The sequence below is a fragment of the Schistocerca nitens genome, chromosome 8 (assembly GCF_023898315.1).
Source record: "Schistocerca nitens isolate TAMUIC-IGC-003100 chromosome 8, iqSchNite1.1, whole genome shotgun sequence".
NCBI classification, from domain to species: Eukaryota; Metazoa; Arthropoda; class Insecta; order Orthoptera; family Acrididae; genus Schistocerca; species Schistocerca nitens.
This window is the reverse complement of record NC_064621.1, coordinates 297426406-297438724: the sequence shown is the minus strand read 5'-3', so window position 1 is coordinate 297438724 and position 12319 is coordinate 297426406. Positions and strand designations below refer to the sequence as shown.

The following is a 12319-nucleotide window of genomic DNA, read 5'->3' as shown; positions in this document are numbered from 1 at the left end:
GGCACTTGATTCGTCGTATTGTCGCTTTTCTAACGCGGGACATTCCGGATCGGATTACTCCCCTTTCATTATTATTTCCGGAACGTGAATATTTTCCTCGGAACTGGATTCGCGGACATGCCATTCACTACCTATTTGGACAAACTGTAAACTGTGTACTCGATATTTGGACATACCTCAATGACCGTCATTATGTCGTTGTCCGTCACCCAAAATACAGACAATTTTTCTCGAGCTTCCTTGGGAGTGCTTTCCACGACCCGCCTCGCAGCTGGAATGCGTTAAGCCAAGAGAGAAGAAGGTTTCCTGTTTGAACCAATGAACATTTCTGAACAATTGAACGGAACACATCAATTTCGAGAAGACGTGACTCAACATATTACCAGCGGGGCGCAGAAGGCCTCTGATCAATTACACACAAAAAAACCCATAAAAACAATAAAAATAAAATTCAGAAAAAAAGACAGTTAAGGCGACTGCTCGCTATAGACGGGTTGTCACGGTTCGAGTCCCGGTCGGGCATAAATTTTCATGGGTCACCAACAAGTGTGAGCTCCACTCCTAATTCAGTTGATATCAAGAATATTCGCAACTGCGACAAAATTTGTTAATAATACTACGAAAATCAGTGTATAGTAGGGGTATGTCGGTGAAAAGTATACGCTGCAGTATTTTAGTCAGCTGGTCTGCACGTTCGTTGTCCATAATACCACGTCCCTGTATCAAATGTACAAGAATCAGGTTACGCAGCCCCTTTGCTCTATTGACACTTCTCAGTATATCGTGTGCCAAGGGATTTACAGCTTTTCCTACGGCTGCTCTCGTAAGAGACTGTAGGGCACTTTTTGGGTCAGAACATATTAGGACTTTGCCGACTTGAAAGCGACAACGTAAAGAATAGCTTCATGAATGGCGTACAACTCCGCAGTTAATATCAAAGCTACTGTTGAATACTAGGAGGATTGTCCCCAACCTGTCTGGTCATCAGAAGAAGCGGCTCTTTCAGAGACATCCGTTTTGGAACGATCGCGTACGATTTGTACCAGTCATGCCAGTTACAATCCACTTTCGACAGTGTAGAGGCTCTCAGTTCACACCAGGCTACTGATTCTTCAATCAGGCTACCAGCGTATATAGCACAATGAATTGTTAAAGGGATATCGCGTGACTGACACTACATGACGTCTGTGAAACTAATGGTAACACCTGGTATCGGACGTTTTAGGATTTCACCATATAATGTAGTTTTATTAGCGCGGATTTGGGTTCCTTAGTCCAGTATAACTTACATCTGTATCAGATTTAGTAATAGGGGTCATGAATGATAGAGGATATGACCCTCGACATGTGTCGGACAAATAATAGTTTTCGTCTCGTAGCGAGTGGAGGAAATGCCAATTCCGCTTGTATAAGTGACTGGATGTCGATTTAATATGGCCTTTACAAATATGCAGAGCTGCTGCTTGTATCCATTCTAGAATCTTCAGTCGTGGCGTAGAAGCGGAGTCTTAATTAACTGTTTGTACACATGTAAAAGGATCGTAGGTATTTAACACGAGTAGATGGTAAAATAGTGTGGTTTATATTAGCAAGCAAACTGCTTCTGTGTCTATCATGGGTCTAGTAACGACATCAGGTGGCACCTTTCACGCAATATATCCATTACCTTCTCGAGAAACCCAGTTACGACAGCACAGAAACCTTGCTGGTAGAACAAAGCACGGGTCTGCTCCTTGTGTTTGACATATGTCACAAAGGCGTCCTAATCATGTAGAAAGGTGACAGGATAAAGTAATCGTATACCAATCAACCTATCATATGTATGTTAAAAACTAGCGTACTGAAAGGATCCCCCTGTGGCAAATCTTTGTAGGCGGTTCCTGGAAATCGGTTGTCAGTCCGTCGCGCTTGGTCTTAAGATCCTGTGATGTAGTAAATGCGATAACTAATTGACTATTTTCGGTGGTATTTCCATATTAAATAGATCTATCATAATACAGAAATATCAACGTTGCCGTACGTATCCCTTTCATTTAGGAAGATTGCAAACGTATACAGGTTGTCAGTGAAGTTCAACTGCACTTTCGTAATAAAGACACTTAGTGACTATATTGTGCTGACATTTTTCAGGAAACCAAATATCCTATTGTGAAGACTTTTGTTATGTACCATAAAATACTGTAATCCATTCTTGATCATCTTATTCATTATTTTGCAGATACACGAGTTATGGCTATTGGCCGGAAAGAGGGAACTGACAATGGATCTTTTCCCGATTTGGGATCTAGTATAACTCTGATTAAGCTCAATTGCTCAGGAACAAAGATGTTTTGAAAAGTCATATTTATTTTGAGGGAGAGGTTAAAAATCATAAGTAATAAAGTTTGTTCAAGCCTTGGCGCGCTGTGTCTTTCTTCCTCAGTCAATGTTGCAGTTCATTTATACAGAAGGTGTATCCATTTTTGATCTATAGTTAGGTACATATCCTTGCTGAAAGATCGACAACTCAAGGATACTTCATGTCACGTAGGCTGGTACTAACAGGTCTATCAATGACTCTGCGTAAAATTATTGCATGTCGGATTTATTCTAAATGTCTTAATTGCATGCCCTCTTTTACCGATCGCATGATAACATTATGCATCCAAACATAGTTTCCGGTTTTTACATCTGTTGGTAGCCGACTTGCTCATACCTGAGTCATCAAGGACGGCTCTCAGACTTGTATTCTTAGATTGCGTATTTCTACCTTCAAGTCGTCGTCTGATGTACAAGCATTAAAAGCTCCATTTTATTTTCGTTTGATATCCCTACCAGTTGATATGCTTATAGTTGATACCATCATCCCACGTGTATCCTAATGGACGTGATGCATGTGCTATCAGTGAGATTTCAGTAAGATGCTGATCACTGCCGTGAGTGGCTATGAATGGTTCTCATAGGTATTTTAAAGATAATTATGAAGAGACTGGCGCACAGTCTGTCGAGGATGGGCTTTTTGACCAAATACCTAATCAGGTCAGTCGTTTAGTGCTTAGAAAAACTAGATCTGATTGAGCGATGGAGATTGCTGGTTCATTACCACTGGCATAATTTAATCGGTCGTCCCACATGCGACAGCATGCAATGAAGTCTCCTCCAAATGCGGATTTATGCGGTAGCTGGTTTGAATATATGTGGACATACGGCTGCAGAATTTTGAGCAAGAGGAGGACAGTATATAGCCGCAACATTCGGAATGCTTTGTAAGTTCACTATGTCGAGCGACAAGGTATCTCTGAGAATACTATTTATCTCTATACGACAAGGTGTTCGTATTAAGTTTTTTTTCCTCTGTAACCACAAACTCCTCGTCAATCAACTCCGTCCTTTCTAAAATTTCTTAAGACGGTTGTGCTTCAGGTACACATCGTTAGTTTGGCAGATTTCAGAAATTGTTGCTATACTGGCATGCAGTTCGCTCATAATAGCAATCAACCTATTTCACTTGTGCCTAAGGCTCCTGGTGTTCCATTGTGGAATAGAAGGAACATTCTTTCCGTTGTTCTGTAGCCAGTCGCTTGTTCTGACGATATTGTTATCATGTCGAACTCCTCCGAATGGGGCCTCCCGGCGAACAATGCCATAAGATCATTTTCATTTTGTTGTGTCAGACGTACTATTTTATAAGCCACGTTATACACGAATGATATCCATAATAAAAGGTCTAAGTCCGTTTAGCAGATGGGTCGAAGGGGTTTTCATGTAATCTTTTACTTACATATAATACAACATGGTCTATTTAGTTAGTATCAATCAACTTAATGTTGGTTCGAAGGCGATCCTGTAGAAGCCCCGAGCGGGTAGCGATTTTGCCTGATCGGAGCGACTGGTCCGTTATACTGATATAGCATATCTACGTCATGCAAAATACTGTATTGGCCATGTACCGGTTTATTTGGGAAGGACCGTGGTATCGGTACAAAGTGACAGAATGCTTAGGAAACGAAGATGCCATTTGAGACTGCCCCCTGAGATGACTGTGATTGTAAAACTATTGTGAACTCTCCATGTAATTACGACAGCTGACGAGAATTTGGCAACTGTCACCTCTGATTACAATGGCATATAGGTTTTTGAGGTTTGAGCGCAAAATTTTGACGGCAGCTGTATACTTGGCGGTAACTGAGGATGTAATGGGCAGTCCCGGTCTATAGACAGGTGACTACCAGAGCACTACAGGCATCTAGCAGCAGACGTTGATATACACTGTATTAGATCATGTCCACTACAACTTCTGGAGCAGCGTGCTTTATTCTGTCCACATATGTAATAAAACTGGAACCAGTTACAAGACCGTCTAACCGGCTGTCTTTAGGGTTTACCACACTTCGCATCTGAAGCCATACAGGGAGACATATTCTGGAAACCACACTGATCTGAATGACACCAGAACATAGGAATAGGGTGATTGGTGGCTTCGCCATTGATCACACGTTTCTTGATATTCTACGCGATCCAGTCACGTTAATGTGAGCAGCGCCTACGTTTGACGGCAGGTGGCAGCACTGGCAATGGAAGGTACACTCATGCTCATAAATTAAGGATAATTGCAGAATGTGATGCCACACAACGTGGCACTACACAAAACTGGCGCTAATGGCATAGGTACATAGGGAACACACACGACACAGATCTGCAAGTCCACGGTATTGGTGATAAGTTGAGAAAACCGTCCCGAAACACATGTGCTACAAAACGCCACTGTTTCCTGCGCATGTACCCCGACACCAGTATGGAATATGATCACCATGCACACATACACAGGCCGCACAACGGGTTGCCATACTCTGGATCAGGTGGTCGAGCAGCTGCTGGGGTATAGCCTCCCATTCTTGCACCAGTGCCTGTCGGGAGCTCCTGAAGTGTCGTAGGGGTTTGAAGACGTGCAGAGATACGTCGACCGAGAGCATCCCAGATGTCCTCGATGGGGTTTAGGTTCAAAATGGTTCAAATGGCTCTGAGCACTATGGGACTCAACTGCTGAGGTCATAAGTCCCCTAGAACTTAGAACTACTTAAACCTAACTAACCTAAGGACAACACACACATCCATGCCCGAGGCAGGATTCGAACCTGCGACCGTAGCGGTCGCGCGGTTCCAGACTGTAGCGCCAGAACCGCTCGGCCACCAGCGGCCGGCTTGGGGTTTGGGTCTGGAGAACAGGCAGGCAACTACATTCGCCTGATATCTTCTGTTTCAAGGTACTCCACGACGGCAGCTCGGTGGGGCCGTGCGTTATCATCCATCAGGAGGAAGGTGGGACCCACTGCAACCCTGAAAAGGCGTACATACTGGTGCAAAATGACGTCCCGATACACCTGACCTGTTACAATTCCTCTGTCAAAGACATGCAGGGGTGTATGTGCACCAATCATAATCCCACCCCACACTATCAAACCACAACCTCCATACAGGTCCCTCTCAAGGACATTAAGGGGTTGGTATCTGGTTCCTGGTTTTACACACCATATGAAAACCCGGCGAGAATCACTGTTCAGACTATACCTGGACTCGCCCGTGAACATAACCTGGGACCTTTGTTCCAACGACCATGTACTGTGTTCTTGACACCAGGCTTTACGGGCTCTCCTGTGACCAGGGGTTAGTGGAATGCACCTTGCAGATCTCCGGGCGAATAAACCATGTCTGTTTAGTCGTCTGTAGACTGTGTGTCTGGAGACAACTCTTCCAGTGGCTGCGGTAAGGTCCCGAGCAAGGCTACCTGCAGTACTCCGTGGCCGTCTGCGGGCACTGATAGTGATGGTTGGTTGGTTGTTTCGGGGAAGGAGACCAGACAGCGAGGTCATCGGTCTCATCGGATTAGGGAAGGACGGGGAAGGAAGTCGGCCGTGCCCTTTCAAAGGAACCATCCCGGCATTTGCCTGGAGCGATTAAGGGAAATCACGGAAAACCTAAATCAGGATGGCCGGACGCGGGATTGAACCGTCGTCCTCCCGAATGCGAGTCCAGTGTCTAACCACTGCGCCACCTCGCTCGGTACTGATAGTGAGATACCGGTCTTCTTGTGATGTTGTACACGGTGGACGTCCCGTACTGTAGCGCCCGGACACGTTTACTGTCTGCTGGAATCGTTGCCATAACCTTGAGATCACACTTTGTGGCACATGGAGGGCCCATGCTACGACCTGCTGTGTTTGACCAGCCTCCAGTCGCCTTAGTACTCTACCCCCCATAACGTCATTAACATGTGTTCTTTGAGCCATTTTCAACACACAGTCACCATTAGCATGTCTGAAAACGTCTGCTCACTTGCTCGCTGCACCGTACTCTGGCGTGCACCAACACACCTCTGCGTATGTTGACTGCTGCCAGCGCCACCGTGCGACGACCGCAGGTCAAATGCACCGCATGGTCATACCCCGAGGTGATTTAAACCCGCAAACCACCCACCAGAGCGTTGTTTCACCATGTATCAGCATTACGCTTAATTTATGAGCATGAGTGTATATAAAGCGTGTCAGAGAGACGCACAAAACAGTGCAGTCGTTGTCGTAATGCGACTGTGTGATTTATCTTACGTTCAAAAGGGCATAATAATTGGCTTTCGTGCCAAGAGTGGAAGCATTCCGAAATGTTTGTAAACATTCGTGTGCCGCCGTGGTCAAAGTACACCATGCATAGCAAAAGGCGCTACCCTAAACATCGCAAGGGCAACTGCGGTGCACCATGGGCCATGTATGACAGGGATGAACGACGACTGCGGAGGTGTGTAATGGCGAATAGACGTAGAATTGGTGAGTAGCTGACGGTCCAGATGAACCAAAGGGCCTACCAGCAGCGTGTCCTCAACGATCGTTCAGCGAAAGTTGTTGCATGTGGGTCTCCGCAGCTGGCGCCTGGTGCAAGCACACATGCTGACTGTTGTTCATCGGCTACGAAAGGTACTGGGCGTCCCCCGAGTGGCGACAGGTGGCCTTTTGAGATGAATCACGTATTATACTCCATCGGACGCTGGCGTATACGGTGTGCAACTTCTGAAAGCAAACACCTGGCAGCAATCGTCGGAAGGATCTGCGCCGGAGGAAGGAGCGTTATGGTCTGCGGAATGTTATCGTGCAATTTTCTGGGTGATTTCGTCATTGTGAAAGGCACAATGGATCAATACAAGCAATACAAGTATGCATTTATCCTTTATGTGCGGTGTGCTTTTCCTCGGGACGATTTCATCTCCAAGCAGGACAATGCAACGTGTCACACAGACCACGATGTACCTGCGTAGTCTGAAGAGCATCAGGATTAGCTGGCCAGAACTCTTCGGATTCAAACCGAATCTAGAATATGTGGGACCACTTCGATCGGGCTGTACACGCCAAGGATCCTCAACAGAGATATCTACCGCAGCTGGCCACAGAACTGAGGTCGGTATTGCTCTACGTCTTGCTCTACATCCCTGCTCATACCTTCCAGACCCCCATTGATTCTCTTGCTACCCGTCTGGCAGCGGTCCGCACTGCAAAAGGTGTTTAATCAGATTTTGACAGGTGGTCATATTAATATAACTGGACAGTGTAATTTTGACTGGTGGAAATGAGGACTGTATGTCATTCACTATGTCCTTCTCATTGATATTCGTGTTGTGTGTAGGTTCTAGATTTTTCTCTCTCAGTAATCAGGTTGCAACAAGTGAATTATCCGCAATGGCAGAAGTGAGTTCAACCCTTATCGTGTTACTTGACACTATCTTGCTATCAACAATTTTATTTTTCCCGTCGCTACTTTCTTTCAATGAGTGTGCCATTGTGGAGTTTTCTCACAGTTTGGGATTTAATCTCAATATAGACAATATCTAGACAATACATGGACTGTCATCAGAGTGATCATGGCGATTGTTTTCAGCTACGTTCATTGCTCTTCGCAGCGCCGTTGCTAGCAATGTTGTTGAGACACTGCACCCTGCTACCGTTGCTGTCGTTGTAGCTCTTGCTGTGATTGCATAAGCCGATGAAATGCTCCAAGATGGCGTGGTAGCAGTTCTGGAAGAGGGAGTCGCTGCTGTCGTGGTTGTTGTTACCACTGCTAATAGTTCCTGGCTTCCGTGAAGTTGTTTGCTGCATATGATCGAGTTGTTACAGTTGCTGTTCTTCGGTTTGTATTGAGATGTATGTTGGCTACTTGCTGCATTACATGCTCATCGGTTTGTATGTTAATGGCAGCCTTATGTACGTTTTGATTTGCAGCGATATTATTTCCGTCCGCAATAGTTGGGTTAGTGTAACGTGCCTCGAACCCGACCACTGTCACTTGAGCGTTATCTATCGGGAGTGTTTCCTGTATCTTCTTTCGAGTACCTCACTGCTCAAGCTGTTATAATTATCTGAACGCGGTGAGCTATGCAGCGCACAGACCGCTCCCCATTAAATCATGTGAAATGCTATGACTAAGTCGCGCAACAGAAAATAATAAAAATCTGAGTTTTAACATAGCTCACACAGATACAACGAAAAAGTGTTTCATCAAACTACGGAATGAAATTAAACGTCATAATAAAATCCTGTTTATTGCCAAGATGCATTAACTAGATTCCGGTCACTCAATAGGTGATACAAATAATTACAAGGCGCGCAAAGGTTCAAATCAATCATCAAACATACATGATAATACGGTGCTTAGAGGAGTGGAGTTGGAAATGAAATGAGACAATTAGCTATGTTCACGTAAACTGTCAATGGTAGCTGAATTCATTAACAAATTAAAGAAAAGACTCGGAAGCACATACAAGCACCAGTTCCCTTGCCTGATTACATGTTGGCTTCAGCTAACTGATTTCTTGAATTAATTCAGACAGACAATGCAAGATACCTACGAGACTTCAGATGGACGTATGAGTTGTCACTGGAAAATTACTTCCCTGAGTCTGTTCATGTTGTTCATATTTGGTTCTACATTTACTAACAGTCTTCAGAGGGTTGTAACTAATGGACAGTCAGTTGCCTTACTGAGACTACCTCTGATATGACTTGAACAATGCTCCAAGAAACGTATCAGTACTGTGCTACTTGCATTTACTTTCGTAGCCACAGCATTAATGACAAGAGCCATTTAATGATAAATTCGTTGGTGCTAAGTGATGCAACATTTTGCCTTCAATTGTATAACAGTACTAGTCTCAGGATTGATGATATGAGACATAAAAGCACATCTTCGATGGCTGTAAGTGACGCAGTATTTACCTACAATGTACAAAACTCAGTAAATGGTGTGTGTGATCCCTCCCTGAGCAAAGACAATCATCCTTTGTAAAACACAAATCGGAATATTCTCTTGTTCATTTTGTAACATTGAGTCCTAACACTTGTAATGTTCTTTATAATTGTAGCTTATTGTACTCACTTCTTTGTAATTAAAAGAAAATAATTTTCCTTGCGTACCACATCTAAGACAAACCGTATGAATTTTTTTTCTGTGGGGGCAGGGGGTAATGAAAGGTTTTCATATGTTTTATTCCATTGTAAATTATTCACCTTTACTCTACTGGGGCAAAGATGAATGAGCGCGCTGCACGAATAGTGAATAAGATTCTTGACTCTGTGTCTAAGTTTAGCTGTGGTGCGCTTTCCGCCACTCAGTTGTGCAACGCCGGGGCATTCTTATTTGACGCATAGTAGCGGGCAGTTGAGTTTTAGAGAAGGAAATTTGATATTTGTGAATCCGAGAGATAGTATTTGGAATCCTTTATTATGGCGATGAAAACTTGTTTGTTAACATATGTTATTGATTCTACTGATGGAAAAGATTTTTTGGAAGAATTTTTCAAGGTAACCAATGCATGCGCAAGAATGAAATGTTTGCTTGTCGAGACTATTAATTGAAGGAAATCTTTGTTACTCAGGTGACTATTAACATTCACGATTAGTGTTAATTTGATCTCTTTGTTTTCATTATTTCACAAATAACGCAATTGTTTCAGATGTCTGTAATTTTTGTATTTAGAGAATTTCGTAATTTTTAGGGTCTTCTTTGATGAACATTCCTTTACAACAATCAGCGTTAAGTTTTTCAAGAACGACATTTTTAAAGTAAAACCTTCCTCCACCAGTGTTAATGAAGCTTTGAATATATTGTCGTACGTGCATTGCATCTTGCGCCACACGAAACCGTGCAGTGTTTCTGACAAGAAATAATAATGATAACAGAAAAGGGACAACAACGAATTTTACAGTGAGTGGTTAATTTTTTTCTTTACCTGCTGCATGTGTTGATTTTTGTTTGCTTTCGAGATCGTCAATACACCAGACGCAAAACAACATTCTGAGTAAGAACTGCGGCCCTCTAATTTCATGCCAGATCTCTCTTTGCCTTGTTATGTGGAAACAGTTCGTAGTCTGAAGTATCAGGTGTTGTGCTAAGCAAGCAGATTAATGTACAGTGCACAGTGTAGGTAATCTCAACCGGTTATTTTTCTTCTTAGCAGAGCAATATTTTATTTCTGTGGATATTTCAAGTCAGAAATTGCACATGTCACGTAACATTCATAATGTATTTCAGTAATGAGCTTCAGCTGAATAGTTTTCACTGACTACACAACTGATTACTTTTGGCATTTCCTTAGATTACTTTTCATTATTTCAAATTTCTTATTTTCACTAAGTTTAAAGTTTTGTTAAACGACATTGTTCCCATGCGCAACACAGGGCCAACCAACAGTCAGTATCGCTCAGCAGTTGAATACGATCTCTAAAGCATACGTTACACGAGGAGAAAGTTTTTGAAAAATAATATTCAGTATTTTCATTTATAGATGACTTGTTGTAGGAAGCTGACAATATGTATTTAAGATTATTTTCTTCATGTGTGGCAATCTAATTCTAATTCCTTTCTTGTACCGGTGATTCTGTATTGTCTTGTTTCCTAGATGGCAAAGTAATATAAGTTCTGCTGTTATATAATCTCACATTTTGATCTCTGGAAAGTCTTTAATCACGTGTTCACCAGTCTGATTGAATATTGTCTATCTAACATTGTAAGGTCAGGATAACTGTCCTGAAATTGTTATGTGACAATCTATGTAAACCCGTGTGCTTCTTTGACAATAATACAGAAATTAAACAAATTTTTTACAGGTAAACACTGATGTGTTCTGACATAGAATAAGGGTCCACTCCTAACCCCAGTAATTTATTCTGGTGACGCTAGCGCACTTACAGGATGTTTTTGCTGATACCTGACGAATGTGAAAAGGAGTAGAGTGTCAAAACATTCATCCTTAATCCAAATTAAATAGCCTGTGCTTTCCAGCGAACGGTTCTAGATTTTCTTATTTTCAAGAAGTGTTTGCTGTGAACATTCCCTCGCTTCTTGTACTTTTGTTCCGTTTGTCAAATTTTCGTTCAGTCTTTACTGGTTGTTACACGCAACTCTGTAAGTATAATTGGATGTGAAAGATAAGGCAGTCATTTTCGAAACGGTAATTGATCAGCGGTGAATGTCTATAACAAGTTACTTCTGCAAGTAACTTACTCCTCCTTCTTCTTGCGTAAATTTCGAATGTTTTCTGTAAAGTAGTGCAACTCACACAGAACAGAGACAACAAGAAGTACCACGAAATTTTGAAAAGACAGAGCAGATGGAAGTTATTTCTAAATTCGGTCGTCACTCCAATTGGACATACCCCATTCATTAACCTGTTGGCTATCAGAGCAGTAACAATTATGTGACTTACCTGAACAAACATGTGCTGACTGATGTGCTCGTACACGAAAGCGACAGAATCGCTTTTCTAAACAACAAACAGAAATGTTAACTATCGTTTTAAATTACTAAAGGAAATAAAATGTAATAATTTGGGAAAAAAATTCAAATAATCGTTACAGGAATGGCTAATTGGAGAGCTTTCTCTATTACTGACAACATTGCGTTACCTCGCAGTAACGTTTACTTGTAAAGGTAAAACTCATCAAATTCACAAATAAAAATTGTAGGATTTCACTGTCTGTAGTAATTTATAAATCTTTGTGTATAATAATAATAATAATAATAATAATAATAATAATAATAATAAAATTCAAAGGAGCTACATCGTTGGAATAAGAAGCACCAAGCAAGCAAAAGAAAACCCTTTCAAAAATCAGTCACGAAATGAAAAAAAAAAACTTTGTTTTAGTCTGCCAGTATTATTGCATTTAAATTATTTTACTAGTAATTTAATAGCATTCTCGTTCAAAATCTTAATAATTTTCACTCTCTGCGATTGTTATATTAAACAAAGTAACTTGATTCAGATGTTATTACAATAATATTTAGATCGTTTTCGAACAAA

The 12319-nt window shown here is 42.0% G+C and overlaps 1 protein-coding gene across 1 annotated transcript in view; it reads left to right on the top strand.

Moving 5' to 3' along the window:
• Positions 1 to 12319, top strand: part of LOC126199531 (uncharacterized) — a 240416-nt gene that overhangs the window by 78067 nt on the left and 150030 nt on the right. The gene's annotated exons all lie outside the window — the stretch shown is intronic.